The 24832-nt window shown below is 41.2% G+C and overlaps 1 protein-coding gene across 5 annotated transcripts in view; it reads right to left on the bottom strand.

Annotated features, from left to right (window-relative positions):
• The window catches only part of LINGO2 (leucine rich repeat and Ig domain containing 2), a 2394831-nt gene that overhangs the window by 601304 nt on the left and 1768695 nt on the right, over positions 1–24832 (bottom strand). The window contains exon 10 of one of the 5 annotated variants that reach the window (XM_033919828.1): positions 27–85. The exons of the other annotated variants lie outside the window; for them this stretch is intronic. The gene's annotated coding sequence lies outside the window, so the exon portion shown is untranslated. The remainder of the gene's footprint in view (positions 1–26; positions 86–24832) is intronic. 5 annotated transcript variants of the gene reach the window in all.

Below are 24832 nucleotides of genomic sequence, written 5' to 3'. Positions count from 1 at the left end.
TAAATATATAATGATTGGCTCCTTACCAGAAATAATCTCATTCAAATATAGATGAATACATAACGAGCTCCTATAAAATGCAACCCTGAAGAAAAAAAATACAATGATGTAATATGCAATGAACATAATGTAATGGAATATATGCATTACATTACATTGCATTGGTATCTTCTATCCTGTCAATACCTTTCAGTTCTAGGCGGTTTACAACAAGAATTGACCTGGGTATTCCCAGGGAGATTTCAAGGTTAATAGATATAGTTTGTGTCGGGATCTGTGGAGGGTCAATCAGGTTTAGTTAGATCCTTTGATAAATTTATTGAATAGTGTAGATTTAAGTTCTTTTGTGAATGTTTTCTAATTGGACGTCATGGTCAGCAGATTGGAGAGGTGGCGGTCTAGTCTCACTGCTCTGGTGGCTAATAGTCCGTCATATATTTTTTTGCTTTGTATGGGGGTGGGCAAAGTAGTTCTCCTTGGTCTGGATGTGTTTTTCCTGATTAGTCGGTTGTTCAGATAGCTTAATCTGTTTCCATTTAGGGCTTTGAATAGGGTGCAGTAGAATTTGTATTGTATGTGTGATTGTATTGGGAGCCAGTGTGATTCTCAGAAAGCGGTGGTAATGTGGTCATATTTTTTCACCGAGTATATCAGTCTAAGAGCTGTATTTTGGACTGTTTGTAATTGTTTTAGCATGTTGGTGGGGCATCACAGGTATAGGATGTTACAGTAGTCTAGGAGTCCTAGGATTAATGCTTGTACCAGGAGTTTGAATTGTTTGTTGAAGTATTTTTGGATTTGCTTTAAGTTGCGCATATATATATTCATCATACAAATTACATGAATATCTATATAAAAGGAATACAGTCCAAATATATTATACCAACAGTCTTAACATATTGATAATATTTTAAAAAATGCTAAAAATCTTTAGTCAAACCATATTGTGCCAAAAGTCTTAGAAAATAATTGTTGATAATGAAAAAAATGTGATTACATCGCTACTCTCCATTGGGCTTTTTTCTACTCTCACTTGTTTGGACCTCTTGTTGACTTTTGCGTGGGTAGTCTATATCTATCTTTGTTTGCTCTGGACCAATTATCATGCCACTTAAAAACATAAGAACTGCATCTGCTGGGTCAGACCAGAGGTCCATCATGCCCAGCAGTCTGCTCACGCAGCGGCCCATCAGGACCAGGACCTGCATAGTAATCCTCTATCTATACCCTTCTATCCCCTTTTCCTTCAGAAAATCATCTACCGTATTTTCACGCAAATAACGCGCACCCGTATAAAACGCGCACACGGGTATAGCGCGCAGAAATCACGATAATATGTACAAAAACTTTGGTATACCGCGCTCACGGGTATACCGCGCATGCTGCCCGACTCTCCGTTCACCCCCCCTGACTTCCGTGCACTGTCCCCCCTTGAAGGTCTGTCCCCATCCTGAAAGCCTGATGCCCCCCCCCGACATCCGATACATCCCTCCCCCGAAGGACCGCCGACTCCCCAACAATATCGGGCCAGGAGGGAGCCCAAATCCTCCTGGCCACGGCGACCCCCTAACCCCACCCCGCACTACATTACGGGCAGGAGGGATCCCAGGCCCTCCTGCCCTCGACGCAAACCCCCCTCCCCCCCAACGACTGCCCCCCCCAAGAACCTCTGACCGCCCCCCCCAGCCGACCCGCGACCCCCCTGGCTACCCCCACGACCCCCCCACCCCCCTTCCCCGTACCTTTGGTAGTTGGCCGGACAGACGGGAGCCAAACCCGCCTGTCCGGCAGGCAGCCAACGAAGGAATGAGGCCGGATTGGCCCATCCATCCTAAAGCTCCGCCTACTGGTGGGGCCTAAGGCGCGTGGGCCAATCAGAATAGGCCCTGGAGCCTTAGGTCCCACCTGGGGGCGCGGCCTGAGGCACATGGGCCCAACCCGACCATGTGCCTCAGGCTGCGCCCCCAGGTGGGACCTAAGGCTCCAGGGCCTATTCTGATTGGCCCACGCGCCTTAGGCCCCACCAGTAGGCGGAGCTTTAGGATGGATGGGCCAATCCGGTCTCATTCCTTCGTTGGCTGCCTGCCGGACAGGCGGGTTTGGCTCCCGTCTGTCCGGCCAACTACCAAAGGTACGGGGAAGGGGGGTGGGGGGGTCGTGGGGGTCGCCAGGGGGATCGCGGGTCGGCTGGGGGGGGCGGTCGGAGGTTCTTGGGGGGGGCGGTCGTTGGAGGGAGGGGGGTTTGCGTCGAGGGCAGGAGGGCCTGGGATCCCTCCTGCCCGTAATGTAGTGCGGGGTGGGGTTAGGGGGTCGCCGTGGCCAGGAGGGTTTGGGCTCCCTTCTGGCCCGATATTGTCGGGAAGTCGGCGGTCCTTCGGGGTGGGGGTGCGAGTGGTCCTGCCGGGGGGGGGATGTATCGGACGTCGGGGAGTCGGCCGGGCAAGAGGGCTTGGGCTCCCTCTTGCTCCGATCGTGGATGCGGGTGCGGGTGGGAGCGCGTGCGAGTGGTCGTTCGGGGTGGGGGTGCGAGTGGTCCTGCCGGGGGGGGGGATGTATCGGACGTCGGGGAGTCGGCCGGGCAAGAGGGCTTGGGCTCCCTCTTGCTCCGATCGTGGATGCGGGTGCGGGTGGGAGCGCGTGCGAGCGGTCGTTCGGGGTGGGGGTGCGAGCGGTCCTGCTGGGGGGGTGAGTCGGGCGGGGTGGGAACTATGTTTTAAAACTTTTGTATACCGCGCTCACGCATATAACGCGCGAGGGGTATGCGCGGTAGGTAAAAACGCGTATAACGCGCGCGTTATATGCGTGAAAATACGGTAATCCCTTCTTGAAACCCAATAGCATACTCTGTCCTATCACACCCTCTGGAAGTGCATTCCAGGTGTCCACCACCCTCTGGGTGAAGAACTTCCTAAAACACTTAACTTAGCACTTAACTTAGGCGCCGTTAGGCGATGCACCTTTTGAGAATCCGGCCCAGATTGTATTCTATAATAATCTGCACATAAATTCTAGGATGCATGTTTTCTGATGGTTATGTTTAAGGGCATTTTAGGGTCGTTCCTATGAATTACATGCATTCTTATAGAATACACCTGATCCGCATCTAATTTAGAAGCCGGCATTTACACCTGCTAACAGATAGCTTAAATTAGGTGCATATTAGGTACTTAGATGCTATTCTATAAAGTGCAGATGCTCTTTTTAGAATACCACTGAATGCATAATTTTTCCACACCAACTTTTTAGCACGGTTCATTGAATCTACTCTTCAGTCTTTAAGTTAAATCTTCATAACCTTAACACAATGCCAATTACAGGATATGTTGTAATACTCACAATAGCACTGATGCTAATTTGCCAAATGCTCACACTGGAATCTCTTCTTAAGATCTTAGGGTGTCTTCTCGATACCCAACTTTCTTTGCACTTCAAGTGACAGTGATGGCAAGTGATGTTCCATAGTGTTACAGGTTATGCAATCTATCTGAACATTTCTGAAAAGATTCTAATTTGTTAAAGCTGGTATTTATACTTGTTAGCTAGCCTGATTAGTATAATGCAGTCTAGAATGGCCTCCTGCAAGTGCTTCTTCACTATCTTTCCAAGTTTCCAAGTTTATTATATGATTTGATTAATCGCCTATTCCAAATTCTAGGCGATGTACAATTTCTTAAATAATCAAATATGGGTAACAAATCAAATCATACAAATATGGGTAAACATACATAAATCATAGCAAATTAAAATAACGAATACAAACATTCCTATACATACGATATCAAATTAAGTAACCTATACATACGATATCAACTACAAAAGGGAAAATTATTAATGGATTACAATCAGTGTTTAATTCAATATATTTAAGGTAAAAACATTAGGAGGGGCAACAAATATAGTTTGTAATGAAATATAAGATAAAGAGAGACAAAACCATTATATTTATTCACTAAAAGCATCTTTAAAAAGGAAACTCTTAAGTTTGGTCTTGAATTTGCCAAATTCTTTTCCTCTCTTATAAATAATGGGAGGTCATTCCAGGACTGAGGAGCGGTTATTGAAAAAATAGTGTGACGCCTCGTATTAATAACTTTTAATGAAGGAATGGCCAGTAAGTGTTGGTCTTGTGATCTTAACAGTCTTGAGGTAGAGTAAGGAATTAAAACTCTAAAAATAAAGGCAGGGGTTTTAAATAATAAGGATTTAAAAGTAAGCAAGCATAGTTTAAATAAAATACGATATGCAACTGGGAGCCAATGTGCCTTTTTAAGTAATGGAGAGACGTGATCAAATTTTTTGGCTTTGTAGATAATTTTAATAGAGGCGTTCTGGATAATTTGAAGACGTCTGATTTCTTTTCGTGGCAGACCTTTAAACAAGGCATTACAATAATCGATTTAAGTGTTTCTTAACACTGCTAGTAAACTAGTTAGGAAAGTCATAGAAATTCAATCAAGTAAGTTCTCTGCTGAAGGCTGTGCATTGGTTACTGGAGTCTTACCACATTAACACCCCTCCCCTGCTTTTTTACAAAACCGTAGAACAGTTTTTAGTGCCGGCCACAATGGTATTAGCTCCAATGCTCATAGAATTCCTATGAGCATTGGAGCTGCTACCGCCACAGCCGGTGCTAAAAACCGCAATACGGTTTTGTAAAAGTGGGTGGGGTGGGGTAAGTTTGAAAGCAAAAATTTACCCCCTCTTTTACAAAGGTGCGCTAAGCTTTTTAGCTCATGCTAAACACGTTCTAAGCACTAATGCGTGCATGTTATCCTATGGACGCTTTAGCGGTTAGCGTGCCTTTGTAAAAGAGGGCCTTAGCCTATAGCATTCTATACAGAATTCCATATTAGTAACACAATCTTTGAATGCCTTATGTCCTTGCTGATTGTGCTCCTAAAATCAAAATGGCTTAACTATTTCATCTTTAAACACTGGATTGGATACTACTAGACAGAGGGGTAGGAAGGAGAGGTGGGGTGCAGACCGCCCCGGGCATCATCATGGTATGGACTCTGGCACCCTGCCTCCTCCTCTCCGCCTCTTCCCCCCTTCTCCCCCTGCTACGCGTGTGCCCCCCTTCCCTTTCCCTGCACCTCTAGTTGTTCACTACCATGAGTAACAACTTCAATGTGCTCCTCGCAACCACATCGGTTCCTGCTGATGTCACTTCCAGGTGCCGCGCAGAGGAAGTGATGTCAGAAGGAGAGCTGACATGGTCGCGAGGAGCATGTTGAAGTTATTGCTCGTGGCAGTGGACTACTAGAGGTACGGGGAAAGGGAAGGGGGGTGCACATGCAACAGGGGGGTTGGGGAAGGAGCGGGGAGCAGAGATGAGTGTGGTGGAGGGACACCTCTGCCTTGGACACCTCTCACCCTCCCTACGCCACTGCTACCAGAAACACAGCCATTTTATTTATTTTCTTATCTTGTACCTGCCCTTTGAAATGCTCCTCTTCCTTCTTTAGACATAGACCAGTTTTATGAAATTTAAGGCACCCTAAAAACATATTTTTCCCCAATTGCTTTTCCTACGAATTAGGCTGGGAAGATGTTAGTCCATCAGTGGTGTCTATTGCTGCCATTTTTATTTTATTTTCCTTTTTGTCTTCCTTATTTTCATTTGTATTTTTTTTTATTATTTTAACTTATGTTTGAGTATGTCTAATTGTATGAAGATTTTCGGCCTCTTTTACAAAACCGCGCTAGCGGCTGCACTGCGCTAATGGCCCCGAAGCCCATAGAGATTTAAAGGGCTTCGGGGCAGTTGCCGTACGGCAGCCGCTAGCGTGGCTTTAACGCTTGGAATGTTATGTTAAGCGTTTAATCAAATTTTTAATAAACTATGAAACTATGAACTATTACCATATTTTCACGCATATAACGCGCATACGTGTATAACACGCATACGCGTATAGCGCGAGGGTCCAAAGCATGTCTGTAAAAAAAAAATTTTTTTTATATAGCACGCACACGCGTATACCGCGCATGCTGCTATAACCTCCTCCCACTCCCGCTTACTCTTCTGGCCTGCGAACCGGCATCCTCCCCCCCGCTCGCATCACCCCCCCTCCCCCGCGATCCTACATCCCCCCCAGCACCGCAAAACATCTCTTACCCGATTGGGCACCGGCACCAGCACCAATGCACAGGACAATGATTGAGAATTGAGATTGAGAATCTCGGAGAGAGCGAGACCAGAAGGCTTTGAGCATGCGCAAATGCTAAAAGCCCAGTCCAGCCCGGCACAGGGAAGAAGGAGGATCTCCCTCGCACCGCCCAGCCCAGCCCAACGAGGGAGGATCTTCGGGCACTGGCACTGGCATGTCCTGTGCATTGGTGCTGGTGCCGGTGCCCAATCGGGTAAGAGATGTTTTGCGATGCTGGGGGGGATGTAGGATCGCGGGGGAGGGGGGGGGGTGACGCGAGCGTGGGGGAGGATGCCGGTTCGCAGGGGGGATGCCGGATCGGAATGAAAAAAAAATTTGTACAACGCGCTCACATGTATAACGCGCACGGTTATGCACGGTTTGTAAAATCGTGTATAACGTGCGCGTTATATGCGTGAAAATACAGTATATTTGGGGGGGTTCCTCTTTCTTTCTTTGATTTGATTGATCTTGAGAGAAGAAGTACAGTAATATTTTCTAAGAAAACAAACATAACATATCATTCAAAGTTTTTCAGAATTACTCTCCACCAATCCACAATGGACCTTTCGACTAAGCCACAGCAAAATCTGAGCTTAGCGTGTACCAATATGGGCCTTTCCCATGTGCTGAGCCCAGATTTCTTGATTTGTTTTTTGCAGGTCTGGTGCTAATTTTATCATTAGTGTGAGACACTTGCAAAAAAAATATAATAGTGCTCCCATAATAAGTCCACTTTATCTAGTTAGCAACACTAATGTGAAAATGTTAGTTGCATACTGCTCTCATACCAATTCCTTGCCCACGATATGCCCTTCTTGAAAATAATAAAATAAAAGATGTGCTTTTACTGAAATACACTAACGGATTTAGGGCACACTAAGAATTAGTTCAGGCTAATGCTCAAATTTGCACACAAAATTTAGCCATGCGTCCAATTTATATGTGCAATATAATTGGATGAGCCAATTAGCACCAATAATTGAGCACTAACAATCCTTTATTGTCACTAATTGACATCAATTTGAATTTACACATGCATATTCCTAGTTGGTATTCTATAAACATAAGCGTGTAAATGTTTAAGTGTGGATCTGCACAGAAGATGTGGCCATGGGAGGGGCACGGGCAGCTCACAGACATTCCTTGAATTTGCACAAAGGGTTATAGAATATAGCAGATCCACACCGAATTTAGGCACAAGGATTTACACCAGGTTTCAGTTGGTGTAAGGGGGGGGGGAGGGGGTCGATGAAAAGTTCTCAGCCCAACCAAGAAGAGAATGATGTGGAACCATGAAACTTACAAGTTATTCCACACTTTTCTTGACACTTTTCGTTTCAAAGAGATAAATGCATCTAATAAATGGTCACAGGAAACCAAGCCATTGTGACATCACTGATGAGGTTGGCTCTTAGGCATTGGTGGAATGAGGCATTATGACATCACAATAAAAGGGGCCGCTGAAAGGTTCTCAGCCCAGCCTAGAAGAGAATGATGTGGAGCCATGAAACTTACAAGTTATTCCACACTTTTCTTGACACTTTTCGTTTCAAAGAGACAAATGCATCTAATAAATGGTCACAGGAAACCAAGCCATTGTGACATCACTGATGAGGTTGGCTCTTAGGCATTGGTGGAATGAGGCATTATGACATCACAATAAAAGGGGCCGCTGAAAGGTTCTCAGCCCAGCCTAGAAGAGAATGATGTGGAGCCATGAAACTTACAAGTTATTCCACACTTTTCTTGACACTTTTCGTTTCAAAGAGACAAATGCATCTAATAAATGGTCACAGGAAACCAAGCCATTGTGACATCACTGATGAGGTTGGCTCTTAGGCATTGGTGGAATGAGGCATTATGACATCACAATAAAAGGGGCCGCTGAAAGGTTCTCAGCCCAGCCTAGAAGAGAATGATGTGGAGCCATGAAACTTACAAGTTATTCCACACTTTTCTTGACACTTTTCGTTTCAAAGAGACAAATGCATCTAATAAATGGTCACAGGAAACCAAGCCATTGTGACATCACTGATGAGGTTGGCTCTTAGGCATTGGTGGAATGAGGCATTATGACATCACAATAAAAGGGGCCGCTGAAAGGTTCTCAGCCCAGCCTAGAAGAGAATGATGTGGAGCCATGAAACTTACAAGTTATTCCACACTTTCCTTGGCACGTTTCGTTTCATTTCATATTGAAACAAAAAGTTGTAATGAAAAGTATAGAATAACATAAGTTTCATGGCTCCACATCAGCTGGGCTGAGAAATTTTGAGTAGCCCCTCTTATGTTATATGACAAGTTTAACTCAGTCATTTGTTTTTCGTTTTGTTTTAGCCTTTCTTTTTCTTTGCAAAGGAAGAAGTCTTTTGAGAACCAACATCCATCTCACTAGGGTGCCTTGTTAGCAAAATATTGAAATGAATGAGTCTCCTGCTGTAAGATGAAAAACCTTAAGTGCAGGCCAGATCATCTTTTACCAAGCACTTCTTATTCATCTCTTTTTTCACTGATTCAGGTCACCTGGGAAGTAGCTGAAAGCCTTACATAATCCAGGCTGAAAGCCTTACATAATTCAGACAGGACTGTTGTAAAATGATAAACACAGGCCTGGCATGTACTTCTGCATTCCCTTTTAACCGTGGGGCCCTTTTACTAAGCCGTGTTATGTGCTAACATGCACCTATTACAGCTTACAATGGCGTACCGCAGGATGTGTTCACATGTCCTGTGCTGATTGCCAATTTACGCTAATCCAGGTGCTAAAGAATATTTGGGTTTCTTGGGAGGGGATGTGTCAGGGGACAGAGAGCGGCTGTTCCTCTAACTGGTTAGCGCAGGATTACAGCATGAATCCTAAAATGGATGTTGGTAAGAGCTCATGTGCTAATTTTTCTTTCTTTCTTTTTTTTTATAGCAGGGTGCTAATGGTAACATTAGTGTATGTAAATACTTGTGAACAAACTGCTTGCAGAGTTATATCTGTACCAAGACCTTGCAAGCAAGCAGTTTGTTCACAATTATTTACATGTTGCATGAATAGTTGAACAAGCTATTTTTCCATTGTACAATTTGGATTATCCTAGAACATTAGTGTATGGCCATTAATACAAAAAAATAGATCATCATCTGATTAACAGCTGCAGTAAAAAAAAATTACCTGAGTGTAGTGTACTAAGGCCAGTTTTTAGTGCAGTTTAATAAAAGAAACCATGAAATTGTTTGCTTTAAAAGTCCATCGAGAATTGGTTGCACCAGACCAACATAAGACAGACCAAGTTCCCCAAATTATATTTTACACCCATTCTTTTCTTAAGGGGCTAGAGATCTCAGAATTAAGAAACAGTTTTGGCATACCAATGTGCACTTGTGTTGCCAAATAGAGAATGACACGGTGACAAAATTCATCACCATTCCCGTCCCCCGCGGATAACCGCGGGAAACCATCTTCATGTCATTCTTTAAGGAGAGAGGGAAGAATCAGAGTATGAATGGCCACAACCACTGACCCGCAAGCTTTGCTTTGAAGAATGCTGGGGTAGAAGGACTGAGGTTGAAATAGACACTAGAAAATGATAAGGGATTATTTCCCGTGGTTATCCGCGGGGACAGGAACGGTGATGAATTTTGTCACCGTGTCATTCTCTATTGCCAAACAAAAGCGAAAAGGGGGAAAGACTCAAACAAGAAAGTGCAACCCCATATGCACTTTTAGCTACACTGAGTGTAAGCAATTTTAAGACAGCCGGTTTACCTATATGAAGAGCTATTTGTCTGGCAAAACAGCTTTGCTAATTGGTCTACCTGTGGAAAAAGGAAACAATTACAAAGTAATAAGAATGTGCATTTGTTAGCATGTCTGAGTCTGTTAAGGTGTCAAAAACATTAAGGAATTGTATTAGTGTGCTAAGTAGTTGTTTATTTATTTATTTAACTTGATCACATGCCTCGACAGAAATCATCAAGGTATGTAAGAGTGAAAAACATCATTAGACATGGTTACCAGCCTTTCTTTTGATCCAATACATTCTAAAAGTTGTTTAGGCTCAAAGAAAATAAAATTCTTATCTTGATAAGATATATAACACTTCGCAGGAAATTTTACAAGAAATGTAGTCCCCCAGAGCCAGAACTCTTGGTCTTAAGGACAAGAATTCTTTCCTATGTCTCTTGGTTTTCTGAGCAAAATCTGGAAAAACACGAACATTTGAGCCTAAAAACTTATTTATATGATGAAAATACAAGCGGAGGAAAAATTCCCTATCACTTTCCAAGGCTAGAGTTAACAGCATGGTAGTTCAATGAGTGACAACCTCAAGGGAATTTTCCAGAAATGAAGACAACAACTTTTATAATTTATTGGAACAAAAGAAAGGCTAGTAACCATGTCTAATGATGTATGACCTTCCATCTGGCTGTAGCACGGGAAATCTAATGCCGTGACCTTAAGTTTTTTGTTATTTCTGAGTGGAAGTGTATTTCCTTTCCTGATCCTCATTTTTGTGGACTAAATAAGAGTTAGTTAATTGTTTCCTTTATATGCTCTATTGTATGTAATTTCTAGATCTGTAGCAAGTAACAAAATGCAATGCTTGCATGTAAAATTGAAAATCTTATTTAAAAAAAACAACCCCTAATAGAAGTTACCAGTAGCTAGTAAATTAGTGCGAACTGTCAGTACATGGCAATGGCAATTTATTGCACTAGCATAACAATGTGCATTAATGCTTCACACTCAAGGGGAAAGCTATCAACCTGGGCTATTATTGAGATCAGGCTTATCCAACCTATGGCTCGCAGGCCAGAATATGGTCCACCAAATGCTTTATGCTAGTCCTTGTAAGCTTGGCAGTTCTTGTGGTACTTACAAAAAAATTTCTGCTTCCCCCCATTACTTGGATCTCTGTAAGTCTGAGCCACATGGTCTCAAAAGTGCTGATCGGTTTTGCAGTTTCAAGTCTCATGACACTTCAAACCATGTGACCAACCTGAACTTCTGGCACCACGTGAAACAAGCTTGCAGAGAGCCAAGTAATGGTAGAACAGCAAGAATTCTGCTGTTTCTTCTGAAGCTGAAGCCAGGTGAGGGGAAATAGACTGGGTGGAGATTGAAGAGAGGGGGTACATGAGAGAGATTGAGACTGCGTGAAGCCTGGTGAGGTACTGTTGGATTGGGAGGGAGATGGAGAGGTACTGCTGACTTCAATAGGGGGGGAGGTGAGAGAAAAATGTGCTTTTGGACCTGAAAGGATGGAAGAGCTGGAAAGGTACCTCTGGACTGGGAGTGGAGGAGAGGGAAGAAAAGGTGCAGCTGGACCTGGGTGGTAAGGGGGAGGTGAGGGAGAGATGCTGCTGGATTTGGAACAGGAGGGAGAAGGAGAGGTGCTGCTGGACTTAGAGAGGAAGAGGGAAAGGTTCTGTTGTAGCATGAAATGATTTTATAATTCTACTTGGAGTTAAAATATGTAGCATGATATAGTTAATGTTACTGAAGTCATTAATTTTGAATTTGAATTATTGCCTGACCCAATAGTTCATTTATTTTGAGGGACTTAAAGTAAAAATGATATGGATTTAAAAGTGAATTTCTGAGCCAGCAGAGCCATCTGTTCAGAAAGGTGTTAAATGCTGAAAGGTACTAAATGCCCCATTCAATAGAGCACAAAAGAAAGGACTGAGCCATCACCTTCAGAAAGTGTTAAGTACACCTATTCAGATAAGACAAAAGACATGGCCAGGGTGGATAGCAGAGCTAAACAGAACTCTACTACCCCATAATAGAAGGTGTATCAATATAACAGGATGTAGCTCAATAGAAGCCCTTTACATCAAATTCAACTCTGGATTAGAAGTTCTTCACACCATTTTAAGCCATTCAAAGAAGATTCAATCAGATGAACAGAGAAACTGCTATGCATCATGAATCCAGAGAATAGATTCTATTTTTAGGACAGATCTCAGCCCTATAAATATGAGGGGAAATCCTTTCTAACACAGGTTCTTTTCCTCTTCCTCTGGAACCAGCCTGGATTAAGCTGCAACAATTCCTCTGTTTCCTGGATCACCATGCTGCAATATATCTCCAGGCCATGTGCTTCTTTCGGCCATGGGCCCAACTAGGCCATGCAGACTCTTCTCCATTTTAAGGACTATTCCTTATTGAATCCAGATAAATTGATCCTTCTGATTTAGCAACATTTGTCTTGTGCAATCCTATTATCTTTGTTCAAAAAGTTCCTGTCTGTAACTGCTTCTACCAGCTTGATTTTAATGCTTTTAAATAAATTTTCTGTTTTCTTATAAATGTTCTGAATCTTAGTTCTTAATATTTAATTAGCTAAGTTTTAATCAAGCAAGCTAACTTTCCCCAAATTAATAGTTCTTTATAAGTTATATTCCTCTCTTTGAGAGTGATATAGCTTATTGGTGGAGTTATATCTATTTAATAATAATTTTTATAACACTGTTGGACTGAGGGGGAGGGCAGTGGAGAAAGAGAGAGACTGAATCGGGGAAGAGGGTGGAACACCGGACTCAGATAAGGAGACATGCGGACCACAAGGGGCAAGCAAGGAAAAAGGAAGGAGATATGTAATCCACTAGGTGAGAGGGTGTGGAGAGAAAATAATTCATTGTGTGAAGAAATATTTTCTTTAGTTTGTTTTAAATCTACTTAGTAGCTTCATCGCATGCCTCTTAGTCCTAGTACTTTTGGAAAGAGTGAACAAGTGATTCACATTTACCCTTTCCACTCCACTCAGTATTTTATAGACCTCTATCATATCATCCCTGAGCTGTCTCTTCTCCAAGCGGAAAAAAACCTAACCGCTTTAGCCTTTTCTCATAAGGAAGTCATCCCAAACCTTTTATCATTTTCATCGCCCTTCTCGGTACCTTTTCTAATTTTTACATACAGCAACCAGAACGGCACACGTTATTCAGGTTGCGGCCGTACCCTAGAACGATACCAGGGCATTATAACATTTTCATCTTTGTTTTACATTCCTTTCCTGATAATTCTTAATATTGTATTTGCTTTCTTAGCTGCCGCCGCACATTGAGCTGAGGGTTTCAACGCATTCTCAACAATGACACCCAGATCCTTTTTTCTGGGCAGTGACTCCTAACACAGAACCCAGCAACACATAGTTATAGTTTGGGTTCCTCTTTCCCACATGTTTCACTTTACACTTGTTCACATCATCTTGTTATACTAATCCACAATGTGCAATAATAAATAGAGGGAACACCTTTAAATCTGGGCTTAGGGTATGTTAAAACCTGCAATACAACATGTTAAGCCTAGATTTTAGCACAGTTTAATAAAAGGACTCCTTAATTTGTTTGCCTTGCCCATATCTTCACAAAGGAAAGAAGAGGCAATAATTAAAACAAATTACCATATTCTAGCAATATTTAACAGTGTCTCATCACATATTATCTCTTTGGCTTGATGACAGGCTGATATCACCTAATCCTTAGCTGGTGTATAATACAACCCAGCCCTCACCACTAAAAACCTGCTTATCTTTCAAGTAAAATATCTTAGGCTGAGGAGAATATTACCTTTTTGGCCATTTTGCATTTCTCATGTTTCTCAAGTTTTCTCTGATATCCTTGCAGGCTAATAGCAATTCTGATAAGTTGTTATACTATAATTGATTTAAAAGAAAATGTGTTTCTGTGTTTTACACGTTTATTTATAATTAACTATAACAAAACTGATTAGAAAATGGAGCATTTCATCAATCGATAAAGAAGTGTACGCCAATAGAGCATAAACCTCAACCTTATATAATTGTGGTGCTATGGTTTTTCTTTCAGTTTTTTTTTCCTAATATAATTAACTAGAAATGGCAGTACGCTTGGTACCAAACATTATCAGATAACTGACCTTAGAAATGCCCCTTGACTTCTGAATGAATCTGAAAGGGCTAAAGTGATATAACAGAAGCTGGAACCACAGTGTCATCAAAGGCCTAATAGACCATAATGAAATGTAATGTGCTGTCACTCTACATCAAAAAGGGCTCTGTGACTCATGGTTTGATTTAATCTTAGATACATGCTGAAAACTGGCTTAGGCAAGCTTTGGTGGGATTTAAAAGAAAAGAAACAAACAACCCCCCCCCCCCCACCCATATCTTCTTTGATATGGAGGTTTTGGTCACTCTTAAGCCAAAAATGATCCAGGAGAAGGGCTGCTGGAAATATGATGTTGAGTATGAGGATACAAACTAGATCCTTGTATTTATTAACCAGCTTTTTCAAGAAAAGATTCACCCGGTGGCAATTCAAATGCACGCAAGACAAATGGTTTATAATACATTGTATAATAGGTATTCTTATGTATTTTCCCTATCTGTCCTAGCAGGCTCACAGTCTAACTGTGGTACCTTGGGCAATGGAGGAATTCACAACCTCACGGTGTTGAGGCAGCAGCTCTAATCACTGGGCCACTCCTTCCTTCTAGTTAAAACATCAGTGCTTTTCACATAAAGAGACATTTTTATCATACATTTCTGGCTGTTTTTGACAGGGTTGCCTCAAATTTACTATTTATTTATTTAAAATTATTTATAACCCGCCTATCCACAAATCTAAGCGGGGAACAATAAATACATACATAATCATAATAAAAGGTAAAGACAAATACAAAACAGCAGAAGACAACAAAAAACAGCTCCAACTCACACTGTCGTAACCCAAAAAAAGTGTTCAAATAACACAGTTTTCACCCCCTTTCTAAAATGCCAGAGAATGTTTGATTGGAGCAACGCAAAGGTAAGGCATTCTACAGTGCCGGGCCTTGCACAGAAAACATGGCTTGTTAATAGGGAACCCCAATGGTGGACAATGGGAGAGGGTTGGGGGAAGATACCTGGAAGCAGACTGCGGGAAGATGTGAGGAGACAGCCCTGGAATAGAGCCAGTAGGAGAGAGGTGAAAAAGAAATAGAGCTGACTTCAATGTGGAGAGGCAGGGATTTAGGAGTAACCATGTTTCATGTAGCTTCTTACATTCTAAGTCTCTCAATCAGTTTGGCTTTGACAGCTATGGGGATTCAGTATACACAGTCCTGCCAATTGCCATGGTTCCCTAAATCTTTCTGCTTGGAGGCATGTAGGTGGGAGTGGGGGTAGAGGAAGGTGTAGGCCCAGCAGCACCCTGTATGCTCAGAATGAGATCCTGACTTCAGTGCTATTGACTTGATAGAAAAAGCAAGAGAGAAAGGAACATGGATGAAACTGAAGAGAAAGAAGAGACAAAAAATGGAGATGAGCAGGGAGTGGCAAATAATAGCTTTATATTATTTTATTTTTAACTTTTATCGTGATATTTATTATTTGTGTTTATATAAAATTATTTATATCTTGTTTTATGTTATTTCAGTTTGTACATCATTTTGAAAGTCAGATTAGCAAAAGTTTCAACATAAGCATAAACATAGGAAAGAGGTGTGGAATAGAGAGAGGGAACAATGGGAAGTAAGAAGAAGAGAAATGGAGTAGAATGGATGAACCTTGAAGGACAGAGGAGAGATAGTGAGAAAAGAATGGAAAGGAGAAAATAGGAAAAAATTAGTGGGAAGAAGAGAGAGAGACTTGGTAAAGGAAGGTGGAGCTAGGGGTTGGCAGTAAAGATAAAGGAAAAAAGAAGGGAAAGATACATGAGAGAAGAGGGTATAAGATTCAGGAAGGAGACCAATGAAGATATGGAAGGCAAAAGGAAAGGAAAATATATGAAGGACTGTGAAGAGGAGAAAGAACAAAGATGAGAATATGAAGGGAAGAATGAGAGAGATTAGATGAGAAACAGATGAGGAAGGGTGAAGTTAGATGAGTGGAAGATGAAGGAGAAAGGATGAAGAAGAGAGATAAGAGAAAAAAGACTGGTGATGAAAAGATGAAAATAGAGGGTGGAATACAGGACAGGAGGTGGTATTTCATTCTTTTTGATAAATGGGTGGTTATGGAATACTGGAACTGAAGAAATCTGATAGATAGGTGCACATACTTTATCTAAAGGCACAGACCCTTGTAAGGACAGATTCTACACCAAGAGTTGGAAATGGTAGGAGATGGTAAGGGAGAAGTAAGGAAAAGTATAACGTAATGAAGGGCAAGGCAAGATAAAGAGCCAGATAGGGGCTGGAAGACTGAATTATAAAAGATACCAGCCCTGTAGGTCCTTTCATAGGCCTCAGGTTGCTTACATTTAAGACTCTAAAGCAGACACCAGATACTGTATGTAAGTTTAAGCCTGTGACTAAAAGGCAATTAGATGTTATAAGATACATTTTTATGGCACCGTATATACGCAAATATAAACTGAGATTCTGGGGACAACAAAATGGCCCAAAAATGAGAATCTCAGTTTTTATTTGAGCTAACATCCAACCACCGGTGCTGCTGTCCTCTCTTCAATCCACGATGACCACCACCAGTGCTGCAGTCACATGTCTACCCCCCACTGAAGAACACCGACGCTGCTATCTTGCCACCCCTAAGATGACCCATGCCGTTGCCCTCCATGTGCACCCCCCAGCTGACATCGCACTTACTCATCAGCTGTTGAAGAAAAAAGCTTCTACCGCCAATGCTAGGTGTTGATCCGGTTCAGGAGCTTGAGCATCTGCACATGCTGAAGGCCAGGCCAGTTCCCGCCCCTTTTGAGAATCTCCAAGCATCTTGGAGGGGTAGAGAACCAACAAGTTTTGAGCATGTGTAGGTGATTAGAAAAAAAAAAAAAAATCACCAAACAAAGGTAAAGAAAATGATTTTATTTCAGTTTAGTGATCAAAATGTGTCAGTTTTGAGACTATATCTGCTGTCTATATTTTGCACTACATTTGTCTATTTTTTTCTGTAGCAGTTACTGAGGTGACATTGCATATTTTAAAGTCATCTGCCTTGACCTCTTTGAAAAAAAAAAAAATAGAATATGAATGATAATTAAAATTTTCTCTATGTACCGTTGCTTTGTGTAGTTTAATTTTGTGGTTACCATTATGTACTGTTAATAAGATTATATAGTGTGTATATGAAAAATGAATGGAAGAAATTGGATTACAATTAGAACTATTATTATGGGGGTGGGGTCAAGGGCGGAGCTTGGGCAGTTGGGAGTACAGTACTTGGTTGATATTTGTTAGCCTTAGGGGATACTTGGCTTGAAGAAGTATCTTCAAGTATCTGTCTTAGATCAAGCACCTGCCAAAGGCTGATATAATTGCTCACAGAAATGCAGGTATTGTATAATACAGCACCTAAATTCTCTGAACACTCCTGACCTGCCCATGCCCCTCCCATTGCAATGCCCTGCTTGGAGTTGCATGCTATATAAATTAAGCACATGTGTTATAGAATAAGGCACAGGACAGATCTGAGCATAACTCCTAATGACTGCCAATTAAGGGCTCCTTTTACAAAGCTGCGCTAGGGCCTTAACGCGTGGAATAGTGCGTGCTAAATTGCCGCACATGCTAGCCGCTAGCGCTCCTTTTGAGCAGGTGGTAGTTTCCAGCTAGCGCACACTATAGCGCGCGCTAATCCGGTGCGTGAATTAAAATTGCTAGCGCAGCTTTGTAAAAGGAGCCCTAAGTGTTAATGCCAATTATTATAACCAATTAAGCTAATTACTTTATGGGTGGGTCTTAGATCCACGTGCAAAACCGGGTGCCTACCTTTGGGCGACCTACACAGAAATCTCCCCACCTCATTATGACCAACAGTTGGTCCTGCTTCCCATGTGCAGTCACCGATATCCTTAGAACAGATACAGAAAGTCAAACTGCAAATCTAGCAAGAGCCACATTTTAAAAGTATCCTTTTCTTAAAATGTTCTAATCCAAGATCATTGTGATGCTGAAGGGCTATTGCAATATCGGTAATTCCAAGCTCCATTACAGCTGTGCAATGCCGCATTCCATTTGACCTTGTAATTAGCCTTGTAAATAGGCGCACAATATCTAGAAATTCTTGCAAACAGGAGGATATTAGAAGACATCACTATTGTTCTTGTTGGTTTTTTTTTCTAGCAGCTACTTCCAGCTTAGTTTATGATCCACTGAAAGTACTTGCTGTTGGAGAGGAAGAGCATTTTGACATATTTGCCTTTTATTGCACTGCTGGAGTATATGAACTACTGTTACTTACAAAATTCATTTCAGTCCCTAGTCATGTCCACAGTATGGATTTTTCTGGGCAGAAAATGTACTGATTGTGAAAACAGAACTGGCATCTGCCTGATTAACAACATTTTTAACAGCCGGTAGCCTTTCGTGTTTAGAATCTATTCTGTGTAAACATTACTTAATGCTAATTAATGCAGTGCGGTTTGTGCTAGCCTGCTCTACCAGTCCTGTTCTGTTGCGAACATTATTTAAACACGTGCTTATCGCTGGCAAGACTCGTTCACATCCCTCATTCGGATCTCTCGTTCCTTACAGGCAGAAGTCTGAAAGGACCCCGGGGACTTCATTTTCAAAGAGAAACACCTCATGGTGCTTTCCTTTGAAAATGCAACCAATGAGCACAACACATGCATGCATGGACCCAAATGGAAGAGGTTGCAAAGAACACCTATACATAAAACAGCTGGGTATGTAAAACTGGAACCTCTGTATATGTTTTAATTCTCCAGACTTAATACAAAGGAGACAACTGCTGGAACAGCTGTTCCTAATGTGAGATAGGACAGTATAACGGGAAAAAAAGAGTATGCTGTACCCCCCTCCCTGAAAAAACCCCAAAAAACAAACCTCTGAAAAGAGGTGAGTCTTTAAAAGTGTCTGTAACCTCATATAAGATGATTCAGAATGAATTTCTGAAGGAAGGGAGTTCTACAGAACAAAATGTGGAATGATGAGTTGAGTTAATCTGTGTTAAATGTAAAGTGAGAACAGCCATACAATATAAATCCATTTAACAGTAGTTTATTTAAATCCAAAAACAGCTTCTGCAGTTTTTTCAAATCATTAAATTTGTTGCCCTTTTTCTAAGATCTGTTAAGTTTTTACATATTGATACTAGTCTCGAGCTTTTAGAGTACATGAACTGCACTGTATGCAGGTAAAAATGGGTTTATCCAAATGCAATATGTACAAAAAATTCCCCAAATCCAAAAATGTTATCAGTGGAACACAAGATTGCAGTTTGTTATTTTGCCTTTATTTTAGGGTTCCCTATTTAAATCTGAAGAGACACTGAGCAGCTGGTGGCATTTAGTGGCTTTCTGCATCAGTGAGTCCTCCTTTTTAAGCACTGAAATTGATGTGTCTCATCTGGTCTTGTGAAGATCCAGATGTTTCTTTCCTCCAACACCCTACAGACTAAGAGCAACTGAGAGACTGGCCTCTTTGGTTGTATCTATTTCAAAGGCCCACATCAGACTTTCAATTATTTGGAACAGAGTATGGCACTGAGGTTGTAGAGGTTCGAACCCCACGCTACTGTTGGTGACCCTGGGCAAGTCACTTAACCCTCCACTGCCCCAGGTACATTAGATAGATTGTGAGCCCACCAGGACAGATAGGGAAAATGATCGAGTAACTGATTTGTAACCCGTTCTGAAATTCTTTGGGAGGACGAGCTAAAAAATTGAATGAACAAATAATTATAAATTATCAAAAAGTATACAAGCTGAATATCCAAAAAAAATCAAAAAAATAACCAACAAATATTCAGAATAAAGCTGCTAATAGTGGAAGGAAACAGGCTGAAAGGCAAGTAACTAACATGGAGAAAAAGACCTCAGTGTTTCAAGGAAACAACCAAGAAACTATATGTTCAGTTATAAACTGCCATACAAAACACATCCCAGGTCAAAAAACTCCATGGAAAAGATTCATAAAGATACAGTTTAAAATACACAAGTTAAACTGCAAAAAAAAAAAAACCCAGCAAAAAACTGTAAAAACTTGCACTTATCTTCCATTCATCTCCCACAAGCAGTGGAAATAAATATCCATTGCTCCAATACGGAACCAGACACACTTTTCAAAGAATGAACTCAGTATATTTATTTCCACTGCTTGTGGGAAGCAGATTTCTGCTACTCAATGGCCACGGATTTGGACTTGAAGAATGAGATGTACAGCGTCAGCATCTATGAGACAAACTTGGTTTTTTCTGTTGTATAGAATTTTTTGGACCCCTGTTCATTTACAAAAGTTGGATAGTTCAAAGTCTAATAGATGCTGGCACTGTCATCTTGAAGTAGGGGCACTGGATCATTTGTTGTTTTATTGTCCCTTGATACTCAATTTTTGGAAGGCTATTTGGGGTAAAATCAACATGATATTGGAAGCTTTGATTTCATTGTCCTATGACATAGTATTATTTGGGACGTTATTAAAACCTAAGAGTCCAGTTACTGCAAACAAGAACAGACTTCTTATAATGACAGGAATAGCTATGCAGTTGATAACAAAAAATTGGAAAAACTAGGACAGACTGAATTTCAACTTTTGGTGGGAAACTCTGTGTCAATTTTATAGACACGTAAGAATGAATTCGGAACAACTGGGACATTATAAAAAAATTTAAAGAGACTTGGAGTCCATTAGCGGAATTTGCAAAAAATGGTTGATCAATTAAACCTTTGATTCCTAATTCTTAATTGATCTTCACACACATCCAGGGAGGGAGGGAGGGGAGAGATTTATTTCATGTTACTATTTGTTTGGATATAGGTTGTATTAATTAATTATATATTTATTGCACTTTTGTATTGATTTGAAAATTAATAAAGAATAAAGCAGCTACCGTGTTTTCCTGAAAACAAGACTGGGTCTTATATTAATTTTGGCTCCAAAAAACACATTAGGGATTATTTTGGGGGGATGTCATTTTTTTTTCATGTACAACAATTATCTCTCCCTTCCTCTCCTCCACCCCGATTCTTCCTCTAACCCCATGTGCAGCCGTATTTCCTCCCCTCTCACCCATTCCTTTGTACAGCATCTTTCTATCTATCCCTCTATCCCATCCCCCCTGTGCAACAGAACCCCACCAACCCTCCCACCGTGGGACTGACATACCGTACCTGCAAGGCCTTCAAAAACAGAAGCAGCAGCAGTGCTCTGAATGGACTGTTTCAAGGCCTTCCCCGCCGGGGCCTTCCCTCAGCTGCGTAACTGATGCGGTAGAGGGAAGGCCCCAGCGGGGAAGGCCGCAAAGCAGCTCATTCAGAGCACTGCCGCCGCTTCTACTTTAAGAGGCTTCGTAGCAGAGGTCCTACCGGGGTGGGAGGCGCTGAATTGACAAGTTGTGATACGTATGGGACATACCTGTAGTCTGAGAGTTTGTTTTTTTTTGTAACAATGGCTGTTTAAGAAACCATCTGCCATGCAAAAAAGGATCCTAATACCAAATAACAACTTTCTTTTTTTAAAAGGGGAACTAGAGTTCAGAAAGATAACTTGCACCTGGCAAGACAGGATATGGATGATTCAATCGAGAGAAGGGGGGGGAAAGACAGGATGTGCATAAATGGTTAGTGAACTTGTCTGTGATATGTTCATGTTTGAACACATAGATAAACCGGATCCTGACCATAATACTTTGAGTATATGTTCATGTTTGAACACATAGACAAACCGGACCCTGACCATAACTTGTCTGTGATATGTTCATGTTACAAACCGGATCCTGACCATAATCTGGGCATAAAAAGACAGGCAGAACTCAGTGGAATCAGGACTTCTCCACTGCTGACAAGCCATGTGATGCTGAGATGAAATGAATGCGCTGCCTCTGATGGTCGCTTGTCCTCCGATATCAGAGTGATGATGCAATATATGGTAACAAATTATTGATTCCTTACTGCATGATTTCATTATTATAAAATTGTATGAATAAACCTATATTATGCTTTCAGTCATCTGTGTATGCTATTAATTTTCCCAGTCAGGGAGCTGGTGAGGGGAAGGGAAAGTGGGATATAGCATTACCCTTAGAAAAATAGCAATACATTAATTGGCGTAGTCGGCAGGATCTCCCTAAATAAGACCGAACAATGTTCCGGCGAAAGGAGAAATCTAAAAAAGAACCTGCAGGGATACCTGGCTGGACCGGGGACCCGTATGAAATAATAGCGGCAGAAATGGCCAATCATGGATTGGTGGAATCATGGAATAAGGAGTTAAGGGAATTTGAACCAAAGAATGTGGTACAAGTACTTGAAACAATCCCTGTGAAAACAGGTGAAGCAGTTACCCTGGCTCGAAGGAGTTGGGTGTTGGCCTCTGCATACCGTGGGGTGCACAAGCGGTTGCAGACGGCACTTAATGAGAAAGGGAGAGTAGAACAGAGTAGGTTAGAATTAGAGGGACGGTGTCTGGTGCTGGAATGTAATAGTAAATTATTAAAGGATAAACTGGAACATTATCAGGATGTAGCAGAAAGAGCAGCTGTAAAAGTGGCACAATATAAGTATAAAAAAAAAGGCTTCTGTACGCTAAGATCAGCGTAGTGAGAGATCAGAGTTTGCATAGCTAAGGGATTCTTGCTGTGTTGAGAACAATAGAGATAACTTTTTTTTTGGTGTTTAGACGACCATGTGGGTTTGCATCCCAGTAAGAATAAAGAGTGAATTTTTCAAACACAGGTATCGATTTATGCTGTTGTAAATATTAGCTAGCAGAGGGATTTCAAATGTAGTAACTTGCAATTACCTTGTTAGCAGCAGGAGGATTTTTAGATTTTTAGAATGAAAACTTTACGAGCACACATAGGGAAGAGTTTTTGCAGGGTAGATCTGTGCTGTTAAGAACAATTAAGGTATTTTAGTAGTTTAGGAGCTGTTTGTCTGAAAGTTCTGTACGAGAATGTAGCCTGAATTTTTCCCTTGTTTATTAGAATGTTGAAAGAAAGGTAATGCAAAGTATGTTAGAATAAGGAATGTGATTTGAGACAAATAATTTTGTCAAGCCAGATAGTTACGTGTTCTGGCAGTTGTAAGAGTGCCTGCTGGTTTATACAGCACATTTGTTTGAAGGTAAGGTATGTGAAAGCCGGATCTCAGGCATGTTACAGTAAAAGAATACTTTTCTGAAAAGAAGAAAGATTTATTCTAGCAATAGATGCCATGCTTAAAAGAAATATTGTGTTTGTGACGGTGTGCAAAAGAAAAAAAGTTTCTTTGCCTTTATCTCAGTGTTTCAAATTAGTTTTGAATATGAATTTTTGTGCCCCTGCATGGTTTATAAAGTATTTTTTGAAAGTATGCATTGCCCGAAATGTATGATTAGGGAGTAATTAAATTTAAATGCATTTTAAAATTAAATTGGGAAGTTTAAAATAAAAAGATTAAGAAAAATAGAGGTTAAGTACCTATATATATTTTTTTTTTTGAAAATCGAAATAAATGTGAAACAAAAGGCTTGTTAACCTTGTTACCGGAAAAGAATAAGTATAATAAACTTTTATGTAAGTGGATGGATTCGGAATTGAAATTTTGCTTACTTTTTACAAGTAAGCTCTTCAGGATAGGAACCTAATAAAGAATCTGCCTGTTTAAATTTTCCTGTGGCCATATTTGGTGCCACAGGACCCTGAAATAAGTCTATTTAATCTGTGTGTTTTGTGTTTCAGGAAAAAAAAAACCTTTTTTGAATCTTTTCAACAATTCAACACAGAGACGGTAACTCTGCGATACAAGAACTAGTCATGTTTAACAGAGGGGAAAACGTTTCATGTGTTTCTTTTCTTTGTTCTTTTTGTTAATGACCATATGCTTTCCTTCCAGGATTTACACTACCAGCAGTACCACATTCCACCACTAGAGCTGTGGAGAACACAGAGAAAATTCCGAAAGAACATTATGGGCAATTGGTAACCAGATCCAGTTATGCCTCAAAAGGAATAACTGTCTTGGGAGGGGTAATTGATGCTGACTATCAAGGGGAGGTTAGGATAATACTAATTAACTTAGGTGCGGAGGAGGTAATAATAGCACAGGGGGAAAGAATTGCACAACTGTTGCTAATTCCTATATATATAGCTCCGGTGAGAGAAACCACAGCCCCTACAGAATTGACGGTTAGGGGGGCAAAAGGGTTTGAATCCACAAATACTGTAAATATTGGGGCCAAAATATGGATTAGCAACCGAAATGGTCCCCCTCTCCTGCTGAAGTGATAGCAGTGGGACAAGACCGTACGCTCTTGATAATGAGGCCCGGTGTAGAAAAATGGGAATATGTCCCACAGGAGAAATGTTACTTACGGGAGTAATACTGTGTTTAATTTTACAGGAAACCCTAATCGTCCTATGCGTATTCACAGTCCTTGGTATCGTATCTTTGGGTCACGTAGAAGGATGGACTCCAGCTAGGCGTCTGGTTTTGGATGACAATGCTCGATTTCAATGGGGATGGAGAAGTGCTACCAGCAGACGACAACAGGAAAAGTTTAGTTGTGAAAAAAGGACAGAGATGTACAATAGCTAACATCACAACTAATGTGGATATATGGAAAGGCCCTCACAATGACAGAAGAGGCAGCAACAACAGAAAAATGTCTTTCAAACACAACTTTTGACAGCAAATGAACAAGTGTGGAGGACCGTCTTTTCTGATATAATCCGTGCAGGCCATTGGCTACAAATACCTAGTTCGGGGATAAGGTGTGAGGAAACCCTATGTCAGGGATATTTTACCATTTACAATGTAACCAA

This window comes from Geotrypetes seraphini, chromosome 1 (assembly GCF_902459505.1).
Source record: "Geotrypetes seraphini chromosome 1, aGeoSer1.1, whole genome shotgun sequence".
NCBI classification, from domain to species: domain Eukaryota; kingdom Metazoa; phylum Chordata; class Amphibia; order Gymnophiona; family Dermophiidae; genus Geotrypetes; species Geotrypetes seraphini.
This window is presented reverse-complemented; position numbering and strand designations above follow the sequence as displayed.